Below are 20,625 nucleotides of genomic sequence, written 5' to 3' on the forward strand. Positions count from 1 at the left end.
CACATAGTGTAGTACAGAACTTATGGAAAAGTGTGCTAGAGATTCTACTGTGAAACAAATCCCCACAGGCAGTGAGGGAAAAACTTCCATGACCAGCAAAGAGTTTGAAATGAGTATTAAAAAAATACTTTGATTCCATCTTTAAAAATTATGCTTACGTTTGCCTTGGCGAAGGAGAGTAAGTACGAGGAAGACCTCATGAAAAATAGAATATTGTTGACATGTAAAGCATGTAAATATTTAAAATAGATCTAAACTGTAGAAAACATTTGCTTCCTGGCTAGTATATAAGAGTCTGAACCAGCATTTATCAACTCTATGTTTACAGAATTAATCTTAGAAAAATGAGCACAGTTTCTAAAGAGTCATTGCAACACAGTTTCCAACACTGCATTGTTAGCATGGGAAGTTAGCCAATATTTAAAAAATCCCCTTGGCTCTAAACTTATCATTATGTAATCGTAACTGAAAAGAAAGTAAGAGGTCATCTAACCTTTTTTCTAAGCAGAACCGGTGGGGTAGTATTCAAGATAAGTAGATAATTCTTTGGATTTTTGTTCCAAATCCTCCCTTTGCTGGGAGTAACAGTCACCTGTTGTGATACCCTCCAGGCTAATGTCCTTGTATTGTAATAAGTACATTTATTTAGCTTTTGCAAACATTAAGTAAAAACAGGTGATGCATAGCATTGGCAAACAGAACATGGTTGTTTAATTAAAGAAAAATTCTTTGCTTTGCTTCATCTAAAGGCTTATGATCTGATTGTAGCAATGTTCCTTTTCAGAGAAAATAAAAATAATATGGGACAACTGTTGGCATCAGTCAGAAGGTATAAACCTCATAATCCGTGGGTACTCATTCAACAAATATGCACACAGTGCCTATTTTTCCTAATATGGTGCTTGGCACTATGGAGGAAGCCTACAAAATAATACAGTGTCCGTAATCTCAAGGAACTCAATGTGAAGGATCCCGATGCCTGTTGGAGTTTGGAGATGTCCGTTAGTTACTCTCTTTCTCTGCTGGTTCTCCAAAGCAGATCCTGGGCAAAAGGGAGTTAGAAGAGAATAAAAATATCAAGTTTATTTATACTACTCAAAATGCAGATGCCCCAGTAAAGGTGGACGAAAGGACAGCACTGTGATGTATAAACAAAGTAAGGTGGACACTATTTACTACTCTTCTAGCTTCTCCTCTGTCCCCTATCCCTCCCCCCAATAATTCACTACTGATTTCTCTCCACTTGCCCACATTTAGGCTAACTCTGACAAAACAGATCCTTATCCAATACAACAGGAAAGACGGTTTATCCTTAGGGATTAATATGCATTTTATCTCCCTGTCTGAATGTCTCAAGATAAACCTAGTGTTACACAGCAGCTTCTCCCACTGTGACAGGCTCTTAGTGGCCCTAAATAGTCCTGGAATCCATCAGCAATCTGACACCTATAATCTCTTTCATTAACATGTCGCAGCCCCTGGGTCCCGCTAGTGGTATCTATTTTGTTATTTTGCAGTCACTGAAATTTACAGCCACATTCTCAATCAAATGAGTAGAAAGATTTTAGGGGGTGCCCAACACCTCATTCGGTATGACTTTCTTAATTTGTATCTAGTTATAAAAAGAACAGAAATTATGACACAGAGCTCCAGAGAAACCTTTAAAGTGTGAATTAAAAAGTTTCTTTGAAACACAGGACACATGAAATGGAAATGAATTAAACTGATATCATTTTATTTCATTAATGAACAAATATTTAAAGAGCTTGGTTTGTCATCTGAAAGGCTGACGATATGAGGGCTCCTTCAATAAAGAGTTGTGATCCACCTGCTTATGGAATTATATTTTAAGCATATCGGTTCTTTTGCAGGATCCTGGTGAAAATCACAAGTACATTAAAATAAGGTCAAAGGTCAAACGACTTTAAAATATTTTAGGTTACCTTACCGGCATATGGATTAATTAGATTAACATAAATATTGAAGCCCACGTTAATATGTGGAGGGAAGATGACCTAGGAAAAAGGAAGCTGAAATATTCTAAATACTTCACAGACATGATTATGCAATAACACAGGTTCTAATAGGTGAGAGAACCAACTGACCTAGATAATAATTCCCTCACTTGTAGCAAGATGCCCTTTGCTTCTAGTATTATCACTGCCAACTCTTAACCAAAACACAGAATTTGATGGTAAATGTATAAACTTCCATAGACACACCAACACAAACACACACACACGCAATAGGAGCTACTGTTTTTGGCAATCATTCATCTTGCATTTTATATTCTATGATTAATGTGTATGGAAAGAATAGATACTTGTAAATCGTGTATACTTAGGACTTCCAAAAAAGAAGAAGGAAGGGTATCAAAGGTTAAGAAACAAGTGTTAAAATGAAGTCACGCTTTTCGATTCCAGGGGTTAAGCTATTTTGGTCAAATAGAGTAGTTACTACAAAGAGCAGACACATCGTAGCTTCCCTGTTAGCAATGGCTAAATATTATTACTTTGCTACTTCAATAGCAAACTTCAGGACTTTGGAGCCAGCAGGCTCTCCTCAAGGACTTGCTGATGTGTAGCAAAAATATTTTAGTGTGAAAAAAAAAAAACTACTCCCTAGTGCTCTTGTTTGCAAACTGCTGAATTTCTAGATAACTCTGTGTTCGAGGACTATTTTTGATAGTGCAGATCTGGTGCTGAAATGCCTCTTAAGAATCAATGTTTCTTTTATTTTCTTTCTTTTTCTTTTTCTTTCTTTTTTACTCACAGCATGACAGACCCAGTGGAAACCCAAAGCTGCTTGGGTAGCAATTTTTTATTTTGTACAGTAATTTGTTGTGTTGAACCCAGACCTCTCTGTTTCATGCTTACACAACAGTAAAAAGCAGTCAAGTGAAATGCAAATTAATATGAAACTCAAATACTCTGCTTAACAGCTTTCAACTTAGTAGACCCAATTGCCAAAAGAATGTAAAGCAAAGCTTTAACACTGCTGTTAATTACGCTTCCTTGCCAGAAACACTTTTGCCATTACCTAGAAACTGTAAAGAATTGTTTTATTTCATCCAGAAATTTCTGTGTGATTTAATTAATGTGTATTTGTGTTTTATCTTCATCCTCTTTAACTTCACATAAAATCTAGCAATGAATCAAATCCTTTTCTTTAATGTTTCTGTTGAGATGTACACAAAACTGAAGTCCATTTAATTTCAATGATAAAGTCTAGTTAAAGTAAAACTGAATTTATTTTTCAATTGTTGTAATTTATATAGATTAAATGAACGTTTATTTTTGTGTTCCCTACTCCTGGGAATATGCTCTTGCATATCTAATTTAATCTATTTATGCTAATAAACTTCTAACACACCAGAATTTAAATACATTTCTGAAAGTAAAATTAATATTATGGATAATTGAGACTTATACAATCTTGTGCTTACACTATGGCCTTACAAAAACTTTCACTATTTATGGATGGGTGCCATATTTCATATTATGTTCTAGTATTGAAAAGATGAACAAGACATTTTGTTTCCTTTGTGGAATTCAATACCTACTAAAGGAATACACATTTAAGTAAATAATTACAATACAAATACTAAGTATTATGAGCGGTTTTCATGAAATCAATATATTTTGTTCTACCATCGTGTACATGAGACTCATCCACCATGTGACTGTTTTTATTTCTCTGGGTAACAGGCCCAAATAAGTCAGGAGTCTGATGAATGAACTTTTGTTTAGATATTTTCCTATCCTGTTAAGTGAAGCATTAATTACTCCATTCACCACCATTCTACCACTCCATTATTGTCACAGGGAAAGCCAGAGTATCTCTTTCCTCACCAAAGACTTTAAGATTGAGACCTCTGGAGCTGTCCTGCCTTTAGTAAATCACACAGACCCTCATGTTGACCGTATAAACAAAACTCCATTGGAATTCTAGCTGAAATACTCAATTACAATTGGATAACTGAAAAATCTCCACTTCACTTTTCAATATGAGAACACATGTCACCCTTCATACGCTAACGTGACATCACTGACCTGCCATCTGCCTTGAGAATTTTTCCTAGTGGTGAGAGTAGACTTTCTCTGACCCATATACACCTGGTCTCTTTTTGACAAAGAGCACACATTTGGAGACAGCTGGCCAAAGTTAGGGGCATGCTGTGTGCCTATGAAACAGAACACAGTTAACTGGCCCACATGGGGACTGAACCTTGGCCTCATTAGTAATATACTGTAATCAGTTGAACTCAATAGTCACTAACAACTCTATTGAAAATCAACAATATGGTCAGCTATCCACTATGACCATGGTCTTTCTTAAGTGTGTTGGACCAGACATTCTTTATACAAATATTAAATTTCCTCTTCTGTTCTCTCTCATTTCTTGTGAGAGAAAGTCTTGCTGCTTACCTTTTCCTCTAATGATGTTTTTCTCCTTCAGCTTGCTTTATGATGCCCATACTTCTCTGGGACCTTCTCTATTGCAACCACACATACTGTGTAGGAGCAATCAGTAGTCATGACCTGAAGTACGCTAATGTCACATAGTTTCAAAGAATGGGTCTTAGGCGATATAAATCATTCAAAGAGAGGTAGACTTTGAAATGAAAATTTTCTTACCAAGGAATACTTGGACAATTATTTCACTAAATTAATTTGACCCTTCAGGTATCGTGAGGTGAGGTGGTTGTGGTGAGAAATACCAATGATTTTCTACAATTGCATAGCCACTCACTTACAACTTTAGATTCATGGACTTCAGAGCTGGACAAAAATCTCCAGAGTACATGTAGCCCACTGAAATGCAAAGAGACTAAATAATTTCTCAACATTACCAAAGCTGGGTAATGACAGAGTTGAGTTTTTAGTTAAAGCATGATCGAAGCTATTGTAACAAAAGACCAATAGAGTTGAGTTTGTTTTTCTCTTCCAAAACGGACTAGGAAAACAATGGATATTATTGGACAAGTAGCAGTTTCTGGTACAGTAGAATTCTAATGGCTTGATTAAAAGTTAGGAATCCGTATAGGATCATAGCCTAACAATTTGGGTAACATATCGTATTGTTAAAAATACCACATTACTAAAATTTCATATCAGAAAACCACCTTTGTGGTTCCCTTAGATGACCTTTTCTCATATCTTTTGTGATCTCTTCATAATACTCTTTATATGAAAAAAGTGAAAATTTTAATGTATACCTAGTATACTAAAGATAGAGTAAGTATTCAAGAGTCTAATGTTGGAAACTAATTGAGAAAATTAAATAGTGATAAAGACTCATTGACATGATTCTTAAACCTTTATTGAATCAAAATTACGGTATTATGACATTTAATCCACGGAAAGAAATTTGCATATTTATTTCAAAATTAACTTATACCACTGAATAGCATTCAAAAGGACTTTATATGTTTTATTGGACAAGATCTAGTGCCTTGAATATTTGAAACAATTTACTCTAGTAAATTTTTAAATAAATGGTTGAATAAAAAACAAGTGAATGAATGAACCATTTCCCCAAGAACAATTTTGATTATGTCATAACCATAATTGTCTGTACAGATTAAATATTTTAAAACTGCTTGATGAATTAAATTTGTAAGCTCTTCATGAGATGATTACTGATTGATTTTTGTCTCTTAGATAATTAAAAACATCATTCATCCTCTTTGACTTTAAGGATTAAGAATTTGGCAATCAGAATATGTGTGAACCTACACTAGGTTCAAAGCTTGCCTGGTCTCTTTAAATTTCCTATTTTTCATATCATAACATTAGAAGGTGAGTGATATAAATGTCCTTCTAAACATATCAGTGAAATATCCTAAGACACCTGCTATCTTTACATTCAGGAATATCAGAAGGATATTCCAGAAGGATCCAGTAGCTTTTCTGTCCTCTGGTTCTATACTTACATAACACAATGTCATACATTTGCTGCATTTTCTCAAGTGTCCCCAAGCCATCTCTTTCCCTTCCCTTCCCTTCCCTTCCTTTATGTTTCCTTTTGTCCCCCTTGAGTTTCCTGTCATCTGTCTCCCCGGCTTATAAAAACATATCTCAAAGATTTTCCAATAATATGCTCTAAGAGGTCTTTTGAAGGGTTCTCACACTCTTTCTTAGTTCTTGGTTGGGAGTTGAAACATTAAAAAAGGCCACTGGAAAGAGTGGGGTGTACTGTACGGTTGGCCTATCAACTGGAGTACTCTCTCTTTGTTTCCTTTTCTCTTTGAAAAGTTCTGGCTTAGAGCCACCACCCATTCTTTTGCTTCATGCTTCCAGACCAGCTGACTAGCTGGTACCACACCCTTAGGAACAAGGAATTCTTCCCTTTGTAGGGTTTAGCTGCCGTTGCTTGGTCATTTCATCCAGTATGGTAACTTCTCTGTTTCCCATAAATACAATCTACTTTTAGAAGAACTGTGCTTAGTGTGTTCAAGCTGGTGACAACCATTTGACATCATATGCAGAGGTTTCAAAATACAGAATTGATTTTTGAAAACGCATACCATGTCACATAGTGGCAGAAAATACTAAGATATAGAACAGATGATTTTATTGTAATATTTTGACATCTAATAACTTATTCCCTCTCCTTTACCAACTCAATTTTAAGAGCATTTCCAACGTCTGGTTATAATAAAGTACCTTTTCATTAGTGTTTGTTTCTACTAGCTATAAGCTAATGACATCAGTACTTCTGTTTCTTGAGTTTATATTTTAAAGCAGTTTTAGAACTCTAGGGTTATTTTGCTTTCTATTTTGTTAACTGGCTGCAAATTTCAACATCTAAGTGAATAAACTAGAGAGTGATGGCACTTTTATGGGTCTGTTCTTTGACGTATATTTAAAGCATACGAATTGAAATTCAGTTTATTAGGAAGGCATGCATAATAGCATCAACATTTTTTCATATTAAGCAATTTTTCAAGGCTCTATGAAATGTCTATATGAGTTTTCTCTGAAGCCAGATTAGCCAAGATAGAACCAATCAAATTCCACAAGTTAAATTTAAGAATATAGAGATTCAGAAATTTGCAAAAATAGTGAAACTCACTTTTCTGAAATGTAAAGGAACAAGAAAAGGAAAACAGAGAAAAAAAAGAAGGACAGGATACCAGTTCCTTGAAATATTTGAAAAGCTTTGCTGTGGAGGGATGTCTTATTTTGAAAGCCAAAGAGTAGACCAAGGAGTATTAAACAAAAATCATGGGAAAATTGATTATATTTTATTACATGGGCTTTCAATAAGACTTGCTGAGCAAGCAATCACTGCCTTGTGAGGTTGTGAGAATCCCATCAGGGCCAGTCCTGAGACTGACAGAATGCCATTGCATTGAGGGTTATGGTGAACAAGGTTAACTGTATGTTCCTTCCCCCACCCCCAAAAAGCAGTGGCCACATAAAGAAGTTTAATTTGACATTCATCCCAAGATTATATCTGCTGTTTATTAAATTCTCTTCCCATCTGGTTTGAAATCCTCCTTTTTAGTAATCTCTTAAAAAAAAAAAAAAGCTAGAATATAAGGACATTGTGTCCCAAAAACCCTCATCAAAATAAACGTAAATAACCTAGGTATGCCCTTCTAGACCTATCCCGTTATCATATCAGAATATGTTAGGTTATCAGAGCAACTTGTTGACATAGATACAGGTGATTTTCAATGGGGATTCTGCTGAGTACACAGCAGCAAGCACTAGGAATAAGAAATAAACCCCATGGATGAGAACACAGACCTGGAGAGATGTTGCTAACAGAAAGAGGAGAAGGTTGGCTAAAAAGGAAACAGACATTCGCGTTTGCCTGTTTTCCCCAGGACATCAAAGGGTCCTTGTTTATTAACTCCCACATGAATTCATTCTTTTATCAAGTGTATGTTAAGCCCCTAGAATGTGCCAGACACTCTTCCAGGAAATGTATGAGCATGATAGGAAATGCTTCTGCCCATGAGGTGCTCATAGTCTACTAGGGAATTCCTAAGAATGTAATCTAAAGGGAAACAATGAAGTGTTATCCAGAGAATCCAAAGAAAAAGTATCTCATCAAACTCTTACAAAAGGACAAAGACAAAAAAACAAAACTATATAAATATAATATATTTACTGAAGTGTGTCTTATCTTGCTTTACCAAAAAACTTGGCAGACAGATCACAATTTTCAGTATTAAACTATACTGATTGATCTTAGCAAATAGTACCGGAAACAGCATTATCTTTCCATACTATTTGAATAGGTAATTTATTCTGAGTCGATAAATTTTGAAAACTACATAAAATAATTAGTGTAGAATTAAAAGTATCTCTCATCTCTGTCCCATGTTCACTCATTTCCTTGCTACCTCTCCTAAAAGTACAGTGACCATTATTAACAATTCTTGTGTTTATGCAGACTATTAGTATAAAATTCTATATATTTATGCAAAATATAGAGTAATCATGCTATTCTGTATTTAGTTTTTCCCCACATAATGTTTCTAGTAATCCTTCTATATTAGCACATAAAGAGCTTTCTGATTCATTTTTCTAGTTGTATAGTATTCCATTCTGTGACTGAACCACATTTATATAAATAGTCCTAATTTGGTAGACATCTATTTTCTTTTCTTTTTTTTTAATTTTTTTTTGTAATGTTTACTTATTTTTGAGAGAGACAGAGATAAAGTGCAAGTGGGGAGGGCAGAGAGAAAGGGAGACACAGAATCTGAGGCAGGCTCCAGGCTCTGAGCTGTTAGCACAGAGCCTGACCCCGACGTGGGGCTCGAACTCACAGACCGTGAGATCATGACCTGAGCCGAAGTCGGGCACTTAACCAACTGAGCCACCCAGGGACCCCCTACCTCTATTTTATTTTCCATCATTAGTTATGACAAATATTGTTCAATAAATAACATTTTCATGCATCATTTCTCTGGTGCAATGCTATCTGTAGAATGTATTCTTACAAATAGAATTGTTTGATTAAAGTGGATATGTAAAGGCAGTTTTGATTAATTTTGCTAATATGACCTCCACAAAATTTGTACCATTTATCCTCCTATATTTAGCATATAAAAATTATCTCTTTATTTAACAGATTATATTGATACACTTTTGGATTTTTGCCAATATAAAAGGGAAAAATGTTATCTAGATGTGATTTAGTTTGGATTGTTACATAGTCAAAACAGTTTTCAGAGTCTTTATTCCAGAAAGGTGTTTTGGTATACACAAAATCTCAGTTCACAGTTGTCTCCACTATCATGGAGGTTGCTTCTGTCTTCATTGTTTGAAGTTTGCTCTAGGAAAATAAGGCTAACCTCAGCTTTTCCCCTTGAAGAGCTTCTGCCTTTAAATTCCTTTATTTTATTCTGATGCATCTTGATGTTGACCATTTCTGGACAATTTTTTCTCACACTTGACCTAAAAACATAGTTTTTATATTCTGACTATATAGTCTTAAATTTTTATTTTATTTTTCTTGAAATGTATTGTTTTACCTTCAAATAGACTTTTATACTTTAAATACTCTTCATGAAACAGTATTTTTTCTGGCTTTCTTCACTGGGTACCACACATGTGTTTGTATGTTGGGCCTCCTGTGTTCATCTCCTATAGTTATTATCTTTTTTAAAAATGTTTAATGTTTATTTATTTTTGAGAGACAGAGATAGAGTGCGAGTGGGGGGAGGGCAGAGAGAGAAGGAGACACAGAACCCCAAGCAGGCTCCAGGCTCTGAGCTGTCAGCACAAAGCCTGCCGTGGTGCCCAAACCCACTGACCCACAAGATCATGACCTGAGCTGAAGTCAGATGCTTAACCGACTGAGCCACCCAGTCACCCCATGAATGTTTGTTTTTTATTTTGAGAGAGTTGGGGGAAGGGCAGACAGAAAGAGGGAGACAGAGAATCCCAAGTGACACTGGGCTTGATCCCACTACCAAGAGATCATGACCTGAGACGAAATCAAGAGTTGGAGGCTTAATCGACTGAGCCACCCACATACCCCTTCTATGATGATTTTCTTCCCTCTCTTTCTTACCACTTTTCTCGTTTCTACTCTTTTTACCTATATTGTGATTGTCCTTCCTGCTTCTAAATCCTTCTGCATTTTATTTTGATAACGATGTTGTCTATTTCTTCTCTTCCATTCTGATTTCAGCACTTTTGTTCCATCTCATTACCTCTCATCACTTTCCTGAGGCTTTTCATCTCTGCTGCTTGGTTTTCCTTCAAAGAGATGATCAAGGAGGCTTCATTCTTTTCTTAAAAGTTCCTGGTATAATGTTAGTTTATAATTTCCATCTGCTTTCTCAAAATAAGAAATTCTGGGTGCACTTGTTTTGTCTTTTTAAAAATTCTGCATCTATTTTTCGAACTGCTTATTATATCTTGGCTTTGATGCTGTGCTTGCTACTTTTCTTATCACCCCTCATTGAACAGTTTGCCTTTTCTGTGACTGGCCCCCTTTCAGAAGGATTACATGGGGTTTATGGTAAGTAGGACACCAGGGTCACCTTGCAGGCTTCACAAAACAAAGCTCTTTTCCCTTTGATTTGTGACGGAATCATCTTGCAAATGCAACTTTGTTAAACTCTGTGGAGCTCTCTGCATCCTCTTTTCCCATTATTTAGCTCCCAGAAGCTTCTTCCTGTTGGCCCTCCTCACCCCAATTTCCACTTCTCTTATTGTCTACAAGAGATTCCGTTTTTTCACTTCATGATGATCCCCTTGCTTTCAGGAAATGTGTTTTACTGGTCTTGTCTGAGATCAGTCACCAATTGGCCCTTTCTCTACTCTTTATTTTTTGTAGTTCACTTTACTTCCTCCAGTTCCATTTTTTTTGCCCTATTTTAGATGTTTTTAGTAGGACTTGTTCTTATTTTAAAGACTGTGAATTGTATCTTTCTTCTAGTTTTTCTTAAAATAATTTTTTTCTTGTTCTTTTGAGTTCCTGGAAGGGAAGGAAATAGATGATAATTTACACAGTTACACTCTTTCCGCTGGTTATTCAGTTTCCAAAAGAAATAACCCTGGAATATTGGGAAGAGGGAAGAAATGAATTTTGTCTACTGGATCTTAAGTCTTCAAATTGGTAGTAAGCACTGATTCAGATACCAGACTTTTTTTTTCTTTTTTCAACTTTGTTATAACCAAATATAGAGGAACCTAGTTCTTGAGGAGTTACAAGCGTTTTTTGACAGAGACATTAAATGAAAACCCTATAGTTTTCCTCAATAAAGTGTTTGTTTTTCTTTGCCACCATAAAATAGACAGATGCTATTAAAGCCAAATGTTAGCAAGTTTAATTGTTGACACTTTTAACTTGATTGCAATGTATTTTGAAAACTCATACAACTTGAAATTAAGTTTTCAACAAGATTCCACCATCCTTCTTTTTTTCTGTTTCACTAATTGCACCTGCAATCAACCAATTGCTTGCTCAAGAGGTTAATTAGTTACACCTGCATTTTTGCACCTGCAATTTTGGTGACCTTTTGAAGTTAATACGCATGCCTTTATTCACATTTCGAACTTGCTAAGCTAACTAAATAGTAATTTTTTGCTTTAACTGCTCAAAGACATTTTCAGTGCTTCCAAGGTAAATATGGAGGCAAGCAATAGAAAAGATGACAGAGATTTAATAAAAAAACTTGGTTTTTTTATTGCAAAATGAACAAATAATGATATTTTCCAAGGAAACAAGACTTACAAATAAATAAAAGAAACAAAAGAAACTTAGGGGTCAAGTTTTAAGTGTTAGATACACTATAATGTGAAAATAAAGCTATTTTGAAAAACAATAGCATAACTCATAAGTCTTATAAATTGTCTGGTTTTTTGCCTTTACATGTGTTGTGGAAGGTTCAAAAGTTACACTGAAAAGATGCTCTTTATGCAGCCTGAATGGTCACCTCCATAAGAGAAATTAATTATTGGGGCTCCTGGACCCTTGAGATTTTTATCTTTTGCCAAATGATGTCTAAGTTCAGGTCCTGGTAATTTGAAATTAAGTCAAACAGACAAACCACTTAACCTGAGATGAAAATTAATGGTTGGAAATGAATTAACTCCTTAAATATTTAATTGCTTATAGATATAAAAGTCAGTGGTCAGGATCAAAGGTAAACTTTTGACACACTATTGCTCAGCAGAGTTTTTCATGGCTAAAATCTTTGATTTATCTTTAGGAAATATTTATAAGAAAGTAAATTAAAAATAAGTTAAATGGTTTGTTCTGAGACTGCTTGAATCTTTCAGTCTCTGTTCTATCTCAAAAATTTTTAATGTGCTGTTTAATAGATGATAAAATCCAACCAACACAAACCCAAGAAAACTATTAGCTTGTTGAGACCTTGAGAACTTTAGAAATAATAAACCAACTCAAACTGACCACAGTTATATTGCCAACTGTGAGGCCGGATAGATTTGTTTGTACATTTCCTGTCCTGTTACTCTCATTTATGAAGATGAATTTGCAAAGGAGAGAGGGGAAGACGGATTTTTTTACATGTTGTTCTATTATCCTTCCTGTTCCAGGATTTGCCAGGTCTATGGCCCCTGACCAAGAATTGTGTTTACTAAATTACACTTAGGTGGTTTGCTATTGTTCAAGTTGAAGGGACTCATAAAAAATTGCGCCTGAGAAATGCAGCCCTGTGTTTGCTGTAAGGATGTTAGTGAAACCACGATTCACTGGGTTATACATTATTCTTTTTATCAGAACCTTGGGGAAATGCCTTTGGATGTTTCCAGAGTATCTGGGTTTCCTGTGAATCAGGAGTTCATGTTTGTCTTCTGGAGAATATGAATGTCTTGACTTGATAGATTTTCCTTTTCCTGTTGGTTGCCAAGAAGCTTAAAGCCAATATCATGATCAACCTTTAAGAGATCGGTATGCTTGACATGTATTTTGTATTCATCATCTAGTTCCCTGTGTGTATTTTTTCTTTTTGCTCTTTATTTTCCTTATTTGTTTATGGGAAGTGGAGGGATATAACAATTACCTCAAGAAACCAGGTATGTATTCAAAATTGAATATGCAAAGCCTTCATCTCCAATAGAATCTGTTTTAGAAGAACTTGGATTAAAGAAGTATTAACTGTAATTTATTACCACTCTAATATTTATTAACAATTTCTAACATTTTCAGAGCCAAATGAAAAGATAAGAATTAGGAAGTTAGTGTGAAGGGAGATGATATTCCTTTGTAAACATTATGCTATGTTGTATAGGTTAAATTGTGTGTTTTGTGTGTGTGTGTGTGTGTGTGTGTGTGTGTGTTGTGTGTGTGTAGCCCTATGTGACAGGCAAAATATTTGCTCACACACCACTTGCCTGCTAACAGAGACCTGATTTTCTTAAGGCATCGGGAGAAATCCCTTGATCTTGGAGACAGTAGGCCTAAAACCTCTTGTTTAGGGAGTGGTTACCACCCTTTATCATGAAAGGGATGAAGGAAAATTCTGCTAAGGGTCTTTGTGCAAAAGTAATTTCACTAAGAGGAAAACAGCATGAGAAATTGACTTACTGCACTCTTCTTTAGAACTAGGTCTTGATATCTGGAGCTTGAGCATCCTTCTTGTAACCATGAAGGAATAAATTTAAAACTAAAAGATCAAAAATATGAGAACTATAGAGAGTAGAAAGAAGGAAAAATCCTAGGTTCTGTTTGATATGACTGCATAGTTGAACCGGCACTATCAACTTTTTACTTCTAAACTTGGGTAGACAAAGGTTAGGAAATGTTTGTAAGTCTAGCCAATTCTCCTAGCAATTGATAACAGAAAGAAGGATAATCTCATCTACAGTCACGATGCGGAAGCTTAATCAAACTTCCTGTATGGTTAGTAGTCGGACAACTTTCTTTCTATGACTTTATTGTTAATGATCACAGAAGGTATATGATTATCAGAAAACTTAAGCCAACAGGTAGTTTTACTTTCCTAACTGTGTTTACATTTAAGTTTTTGAATTGATTATATATATAAAATGAATATACATATAAATTTTAGCTGTCAGTAATGAACTGCATTGGCTATCTTCCCAAAATTGGGGGGTTTTGTTTGTTTTTTTAGAGACAGCACATGCAGGGGAGAGGGGCAGAGAGGGAGAGAGAGAGAAAGAGAGAGAGAGAGAGAGGGAAAGAGACTCAAGCAGGCTCGAGCACAGAGACTGGCATGGGGCTCAATTCTACAACTCTAGTATCCTGACCTGAGCCAAAATCAAGAGTCAGATGCTCAACCACCTGAGCCACCCCGGCACCCCTCAAAATTGATGTTTTTATTGAAATATGACTGACATGCAATATCCTATTACTTTTATGAGAACATCATTGTGATGTGCACACATTGTATAATGTGTACAATATTTGTATACATTAAAAAATGATCCCCAGGATCAGTCTTGTTATCATGTGTCCCAAATTTAATATTTTGGATGTGGATATCCTTTGTGTTTTGAGGTAGAGTTATCCAATTTAAACTGGTGTGAAATCCAGAAACAGTGCAAACAGCGAAAGCTATTAGTGGAAGGAATATGAAATAAAATGCAGATTTGTGAACACAAATATGACCTTAAGCGATGAAACAGAAAAAGAAGTCAGAGAAGTGATATAACATAGATAATATTTAGGAAATATTTATCATTTGTCTAACATTATGCCAAAAAACTTGCATTTATAATTACATTTAAGACTTGCAACCACCCTACTGAGTAAATTATATTAATATACCATTTTACAAGCAGGAAGACTGGGCCTTGGAGGAAGACAGTAACTTACAATTACACAGCTACCAATTAAGGCTAGGATTGACTCACGTCTTAACATAATTATAAAGTCTATAGTACCAATAATATTACAGTCCCTCCCAGTTAAATATATTAGTACAGCAATGTATATTCTGTATAGATCGCATCTGTGTTTTTGTCTAGCCTACATTTGTATATTCATCTATGCCCCAAATTCTATTCTCCCACTAATGCTTCAGAGATTTTAGAACTAAAGTCAAATATTATAATTTGAGTATTCATGCAATACAAAATTTTACCATTGTACATATCATCCAAACTGCTTTCGGCAACCATTTTCATTTCTGTTCCTCAATTAATGTTAATCACAGTGATTATGCTAATCTAGGTTGTATACAGTATACAAGAAATAACAAGGGGAACCATTTTAGACTAAACAGCCAAAACAAGATCCACAGTAGACACAAATACTTGAATTGTAAATAATTCGAATTAGGTCATATGCTGAATAAACAGCGCACTTATTTAAATATTGAAGAACAGACAGAATTTTCTATTTAGAATGGTACCCCATAGTATTTACCTCTTGGTATTTGTGCTTTCCCATTATTTCTGTTCTCGGATACTTTCACATTATTCCGAAACAATATGTCTACCTAAAAAACCACGATAATAGTTTTGTCTAAACTGGCATTTGAGTTGATTTCTACCAAAATTACTCTCTGGACTCTTCATAATATAACACAAGATGATGGTGCACACCATACACATAACCTTCAGGGAGCTAAAATGTTATCCCTCTAGCAGTGTTTGTTAGCAAGAGGCAGCTGTGAAAAAATTTGGAGTGTGAGGAAAACATGTTTCCTTGTATAAACATATCAAAATATTCTCCCGTGTTTAGAACCAATTGGAAAAAGCTAATGAAACTTCTACAATAATTTAAAAAAAAAAGATGTTACTATATATCAGAGTTGATATTATCCAATCTGTTCCCACACAGACATGTTAACAATCTTAAAGCCATCCAGTAAAACATAACATCTACATAGACCAGGAACTTTAGGTTGATTATAAAGGAATATTTCCTTGTGCAATATGATAGTGTGACAAAACAAATAAATAAGCCAATGTTTATTTAAAGATTTGAAAATGTGTACATTATTGACTTTTTTCATTAAATTTGATTTAACAATTTGCTTAAAATATTATATGATAAAATTCAAATAGAGATTTATAAATTTATAAGATACAAATACATAATATACACTTATAAAATATAAATGTTGTCATATTTATTTTTATATATTAGAGCTATAATGCATTAATATTATTTATCTTGGTTACCAAATGTTTTGAGCTCCTTAAACTTTGTGCCCAAAATAAGTGCCCCACTCACTTCAACTACTCCCAGCCCTACTTTTTATGAAACTGTTCTGATTTTATAGTCCAAGATTCAAAGAAAAATAAGGGCATACCCAGTGTACATTCTCTATAAAGCTGATACATGAGGACACATTGTGGTCTTTCTTTTGGAGAATTGCAGAAGACGAAACCATAATAGGGCGCCTGGGTGGCTCAGTCCGTTAAGTGTTTGACTTTTTGGGTTCAGCTCAGGTCATGATCTCACGGTTTGTGAGTTTGAGCCCTGCGTCAGGCTCTGTGCTGACAACTTGGAGCTTCCTTGGGATTCTCTCTCTCTCTCTCTCTCTCTCTCTCTCTCTTCCTTTCCCCCATTCATGCTCACTTTCTCTCAAAATAGATAAACTTTTAAAATATTGAAAAAAATGAAAATAAATCATAAGAAACGATTACCTGCATGAAAGTTTTTCTTAGATGGAATAGGAGTGAGGGGGAAAGTTTTTCTTAGATGGAACAGGATTGAGGGGGGAGGAAAATTGCCTTATTTTCGCAAGTTTAGAAACATCATGCAGATGAAGGTGTATAGCTATTTCATACTGCTCATTTACAAAAAGCTAAGATATTTTTTTTTAAATAAAGTAGAAGGTATTTGGCTACCAGACAGTGAGGATTTAAGCAAATGTATTAGAACTATTACATCCAATATGTGTTGTCTTCTTTACAACGGTCATGATATTTATTGACTAATTCCAGCGAAGGACCCATCAGCATTTTGAAATTTATTCCTGTGACTTGTTCTCAGAACTAGATTATGAGCCATAAGAATGAAGCAAGTCTTGTTAATTTAGAGGCACCACACATTTTGTCTTAAAATAATTTTGTCAATTTTAAGTGCCTAACACTTACATGAGACGAATTTCTCCTATTACTAGAAACCAAGCCTACTTGCTAAGAATGGCCACCTGCCAAGATTAATTGAATTTAAATGATTTGAGCAAGCTTCAAAGGATATTCCAAAAAGAGAAATTAGAAAATACCTTAATATATATAGATTTTGAGATAAGAAAACAAGTGCTAATTCACACTTGTTTATTAATAGGTTTGGCCAAAACTAAGTTGAATTATTTTATCATCATACCTTGCATATTATTTATAGCTGATATCCATCAGCGGGCTATAGATTAGTAGTTATGCTGGTTTGCTACAGTAAAATCATGAAGTCAAATACACACACATATTATATATAATATAAATATACAATTATATATACAATTTATATATATAAATATATACATACATACATATATATTATATAATGTGTGTGTGAGGAGAGTCAATAATAGCCTTGAAAGCCCCAAACATTTCCTCTCAAGTTCAAATCAGCATGAAGATTTTCCATCTTATTCCTTAGAATAAGTTGTAGTTTCTTCAAGTTGAACACTAAAGGAAGTAGTTGGATTATATTCAGGAGCCATATTTTCAAAAATACATATATCTAAATACTAGAAACCCACTCAGTATGGTGATTAGTTCACACTGTGGGACATATGTAGGAACCGAGGCCAAGTAATGGAAAAGCAATTTTCCATTCTAGTTCTTCACAATTCTGAGACATTTATTTATTGAGTCGAATGTTGGGGAATATATCCTACACCATTTAAAAGGATATTTTTCTCTGGGACACATGGGTGGCTCAGTTGGTTGAACATCCAACTCTTGACTTCAGTTCCGGTCATGATCTCACAGTTCCTGGGTTCTAGCCCTGCTACGGGCTCTGCACTGATGTGCAGAGTCTGCTTGGGATTCTCTCTGTCTCCCTCTCTCTGCCCCTCCCCTGCTTGCTCTCTCTTTCTCTCTCTCTCTCAAAATAAATAAATAATCTTTAAAATAAATAAATACATAATGAATAAAATAATTTTTGTCTCTATCTCTTGTGTTTGTTAGTGTGTTCCATTTCTAATTTAATTGTGTAAGTAAAAGGCAATTGTGATGCAACTTGACTGTATTTAATTGAATACAGATGACTTTTTTTAGAGATAACTGATAATTATACTAGAATTTATTCCTTTTTAAAGAAGAAAAATGGTTGTTTTGTTTGAATCGTTATTTTTGTTTATAAATAGTGTTCTAGGCCCATTCTACTGGGAGAAAAGTTAAGTTGAGCTAGGATTAGTTACATATTTGTATGTTAGAAAACCTGGTTTAAGACAGTTGGTCTACCCACAAGTTTGAAGACCTAGGTGAAATGGGCCAATCCCTTAAAAAACATAATTTGCCAAAGAAGATACAGATAATTGAAACAGGCATATACCTATTAAAGAAATTGAATCAACAATTAATAACTTTATCAAAATAGAAAGAACAAGGCCAGGTGGGTTCACTGGTGAATACTACCAAGCATTAAAGGATGAAATTTTGCCAATTCTCCACAATTTCTTTCAGAGGATAAAAGCAGAAGACATGCCTCCTAACTCCTTCTGAGGCCAACATTACCCTGCTGCAAAAACCGTGCAATAAGAAAAAACTACAGATCTCTCATGAACATAGATGCAGAATCTTTAGTGAAATATTAAACAATTGAAACCCACCATGTATAAAAATAATTACATACTAAGACCAAGTGGAATGTCCGCCAGGCACACAAGGCTTGTTCAGCATTCAAAATCAGTTAATGTTATTTGTCACATCAACAGCTAAAAGAGAAAAATTGCATGATCAAAGCACTAGATGCAAAAAAAAAAAAAAAAAAAAAAGGATTTGGTGAAATCTAGTAACCATTCATGATAAATATTCTCAGTAAGCTAGAAAAAAGGGGGATTTCCCTGAACTTGGTAAAGTATATCTAGTGCTCGTTTCTGCAGCACATATACTAAAATTGGAATGATTCTCATGGCCCCTGCACAAAGGTGATACGCAAATTTGTGAAGAGTTTCATATTTTTTTTTGGCTAACAGACCCATGAAAAAATGCTCAGCATCACTCATCATCAGGGAAATACAACTCAAAACCCCAGTAGATACCATCTCACACCTGTCAGAATGGCTAAAAGGAACAACTCAGGAAACAATAGATGTCAGTGACAATGCAGAGAAAGGGGAACACTTTTGCACTGCTGGTGGGAATGCAAATTGATGCAGTCACTCTGGAAAACAGTATGGAGGTTCTTCAAAACATCCAAAAGAGAGCTATCCTATGACCCAGCACTTGCAACTACTAGATATTTATCCAAAGGATGTAAAAATGCTGATTCAAAAGGGTACATGCACCTCAATGTTTATAGCAGTGCTATCAATAACAGCCAAATTATGGAAAGAGCCCATAGACTGATGAATGTATAAAGAAGTGGTATGTGTGTGTGTGTATATATATATATATATATATATATATATATATATATATCAGCCATCAATAAAAATGAAATTTTGCCATTTGCAATAATGTGGATGGAACTAGAGTATATTATGCTAAGTGAAATAAGTCAGTCAGAGAAAGACATATGCCATATGATTTCTCTCATATACAGAGTTTAAGAAACCAAATAGATGAACATAGGGGAAGGGAAGGAAAACTAAAATAAGATAAAAACAGAGGGGGACACACCATAAGAGACTCTTAACTATAGAGAACAAACTGAGGGCTACTGGAGGTAGGTGGCGGGATGGGCTACATAGGGGATGGGCATTAAGGAGGGCATTTGTTGTGATGAGCACTGGGTGTTATAGGTAAGTGATAAAGCACTAAATTCTACTCCTGAAACCAGTACTACACTCTAAGTAAAATATTGTGGGGGGGAACCCCCAAAACAAAGAATATCTAAAGATACTTATAACTACCATCATACTTAATGATGAAAAACTTGAAGTTTTCCCACAAGATGAGGTAGAAGACAAAGATGTGCCCTCTCATCACTCCTTGTAAATACCATACTAGATATTCTAGTCAATGCAATAAAACAAGAAAAAGAAATAAAAGGTGTCTTGAATAGGAAGGAAAAAAATAAACTGTCTTAGTGTGAAGATGATATGTGATCATCTATGTAGAAAATCTGAAAAACACACAAAACTTCTGAAACTAGTAAGCAATTATTAGCAAGTTTACAGAAGAAAAATTAATATACTAAAGCCAATCACATTTCTAGATACCAACAAGAAATGAGTAGAATTTAAAATAAAAGCATAATAGCATTTAAATTAGATTTGAAAATATGAAATACTGAGGTGTAAATCTAACAAAACGGGTACAAGACCTTTATGAAGAAAAGTACTAAAACCAATGATAAATGAAGCCAAAGAAAACCTAACTAAATGGAGAGATATTCCATGTTTATAGATGGGAAAACTCAATAGTTTCAAGATGTCACTTCCTCCCCAATTGGTCTATACATTCAATGCAATCCCAATCAAATCCTGGAAGGTTATTTTGTGGATATTGACAAACTGATTCTAAAGTTTATATGGAGAGGCTAAAGACCCAAATTAGACGGCACAATACTAAAGGAGAAGACCGAAATTGCAAGATT

General features: G+C 34.8%; 1 pseudogene; it reads left to right on the forward strand.

The window, feature by feature from the left end:
- The first annotated feature begins 18,951 nt into the window (after window positions 1–18,951).
- Window positions 18,952–19,047, forward strand: LOC111560315 (annotated as a pseudogene).
- Window positions 19,048–20,625: the final 1,578 nt, after the last annotated feature.

Source organism: Felis catus, chromosome B1, assembly GCF_018350175.1.
Source record: "Felis catus isolate Fca126 chromosome B1, F.catus_Fca126_mat1.0, whole genome shotgun sequence".
Taxonomy (NCBI): Eukaryota; Metazoa; Chordata; class Mammalia; order Carnivora; family Felidae; genus Felis; species Felis catus.